The sequence below is a fragment of the Mesoplodon densirostris genome, chromosome 15 (assembly GCF_025265405.1).
Source record: "Mesoplodon densirostris isolate mMesDen1 chromosome 15, mMesDen1 primary haplotype, whole genome shotgun sequence".
Taxonomy (NCBI): domain Eukaryota; kingdom Metazoa; phylum Chordata; class Mammalia; order Artiodactyla; family Ziphiidae; genus Mesoplodon; species Mesoplodon densirostris.
In genome coordinates this window covers 13,667,490-13,670,134 of record NC_082675.1, presented here as the reverse complement: position 1 = coordinate 13,670,134, position 2,645 = coordinate 13,667,490, and the positions used below count along the sequence as shown (strand labels likewise).

Below are 2,645 nucleotides of genomic sequence, written 5' to 3'. Positions count from 1 at the left end.
GTGGTTTTACCATATTCTTTTTTTTTTCCCCTCTACCGTAAGGTCATCAAAGCCCAAGATATTGTTTATTCCATGGACATATAACATGAGCAAGAAATAAATCTTCATTGTTGTGAAGCACTGGGATTGGGGGTATTTCTCACTGCAGCACAACTTAACCTAAACTGATTGATACACTACTTATGCCTCACTATTGAGAGAGCACTGATGCTAACGCCAAGAGCTAACCTCCCAGAGCTTCCAAAGCTGATACCTCGGTGGTGTTAACATGGGTACCTTTGCCCTCTATTATCTCCCTCAAGTGAGATCCATGTTGAGTTCCAGAAAAAAATAAGGGGAATGCTCTTCACCTCTACATGGCGCCACATCTTGTCATGGTGCCACCTAGGACCTAAATCAGAACTGTTTGTGCCTAGCAGATCACAAAACCTAGTGACATCAGTTCCTGCAGCTTTTGCCTCTATTCCCTCTGCCCCACGGATACAGAAATAGATTCCAAGATTCTCTATTCTGGGAAATAGGTTTTCTGTCATTTTTGCCATTCTTTCCCTTTTCTTCCTCTCTGAGATGTTTCACTTCCTCCTCACATTTCTCTCATGCAGATCGAGACATGCAACATCACTCCTGTGGGCTTGGGTCCTCTCACTTTATCAGACACTCCCAGACATATCTGAGTCCCAGATCAATAAGACAAGATACCACCTCTCTCTACTTCAAGGACAGTCTATAATTCTTCTTCCAGATATCCCATTGGGTAGCACCCTGGCTTTCTTTGGTTAGATTCCTTCATCAAGGAGATGGAGGCTCCCCCTAGCATCCTTTATAAGTAGCAACCTCCGTGCCCACTTTAGCCCATCCTACTTCTTTTTTTGTTTGTTTATATATTTATTTTTTTAAATGTGTTCCATATTTAAAGGTTACTTTCCATTTACAGTTATTACAAAATATTGGCTACATTCCCCACCTTGTATAGACAGTGCATCCTTGAGCTTATCTTATACACAATAGTTGGTACCTTCCACTCCCCCATCCCTCTATTGCTCCTCCCTCCTTCCCACTGGTAACCACTAATTTGTTCTCTGTATCTGTGAGTCTGCTTCTTTTACGTTATATTCACTAGTTTGTAGATTTGGTTTTGTTTCATTTTTTTGTTTTTTGGCTGTGCTGGGTCTTATTTGCGGCATGTGGACTTCTTACTTGCGGCATGTGGCCTCTTAGTTGCAGCATACAGGCTTCTTAGTTGCAGCATGTGGGCTTCTTAGTTGCAGTATGCAGGCTTTTTAGTTGTGGCATGCGGGCTTCTTAGTTGCAGCATGTGAACTCTTAGTTGTGGCATGCATGCGGGATCTACTTCCCCAACGAGGGATCGAACCTGGGTCCCCTGCATTAGGAGTGCAGAATCTTACCCACTGGACCACCAGGGAAGTCACATCTTGTAGATTTTTAGATTCCATATATAAGTGATATCATACAGTATTTGTCTTTCTCTGTCTGACTTGTTTCACTTAGCATAATGCCCTCCAAGTCCATCCATGCTGCTGCAAATGGCAGAAATTTGTTCTTTTTTATGGCTGAGCAGTATTCCAGTGTGTGTGTGTGTGTGTGTATGTGTGTGTGTGTGTGTAATACATGTTCTTTATCCACTCATCTGTCGATGGGCACTTAGGTTGCTTCCGTATCTTGTCAATTGTAAATAATGCTGTTACAAACACTGGGGTGCATGTATCTTTTTGAATTAGTGTTTTATTTTCAGATATATAGCCAGGAGTGGAATTTCTGGGTCATATGGGAAAAGAATTTGAAAAAGAATAGAAAAAATATTTTTTTAAAAAACCGCAATGAGATATCACCTTACAACTGTCAGAATGGCTAACGTCAAAAAGAACACAAATAACAAGCATTGGTGAGGATGTGGAGAAAAGGGAACCCTTGGACACTGTTGGTGGAAATGTAAATTGGTACAGCCACTGGGGAAAACAGTATGGCAGTTTCTTAAAAAACTGAAAATAGATCTACTCCTTTATTTTTATTTTTCTTGTTAGCATTTACCATCGTCTGATATGTTATTCAATTGTTTATACTCTGTATCCTTCTCTAGAATGTGTGTGTGTTTATTGCTCTGGTACTAGCATCTAGAACAGTGTTTGGTATATAGTGTGTGTTCAATAGATATTTTTGAATAAAAATAATGAAAGCTCTATAGATTTAAAATAATAGTATTGAATGGAGCCTTGGACTTTCAAAATGAATCCCATGGAGATCCACTCCCTGTGGAGAGAGTATTAGTTCTTCTACTCACAGGTCAGCTGGACCACTCTGATTTTATTTGCTGTGTCCAGGAGGGGCTAGAGGTAAGATCTTATTTGCAAAGTAGGGTCAACTTAAAGAGAATTTGGGAATCACTGATACAGGCCAAATCATACATCGAGTGGATGGATAAACTGAGGTCTAGCAAGGGGAGGATGTTTACCAGATCACTCAGCCGGTTACTGACAGTGTCAGGCCCAGGACACAGCTCACTCACTGATTTACTTTGCATAATTGGGATGTAAAGATCAAGCAAGGTGACTTAATCAGACATGGCTTCTTCCATGAACTGTGGAGTCAGGACACTGAAATGAAACTGAGTTCAATGACAGCAGCAC

General features: G+C 40.8%; 1 non-coding gene across 1 annotated transcript; it reads right to left on the bottom strand.

Moving 5' to 3' along the window:
• Positions 1-1,351: 1,351 nt before the first annotated feature.
• Positions 1,352-1,424, bottom strand: TRNAR-CCU (transfer RNA arginine (anticodon CCU)). Its single transcript has one exon. It is a non-coding gene; the product is annotated as a tRNA-Arg (tRNA).
• Positions 1,425-2,645: the final 1,221 nt, after the last annotated feature.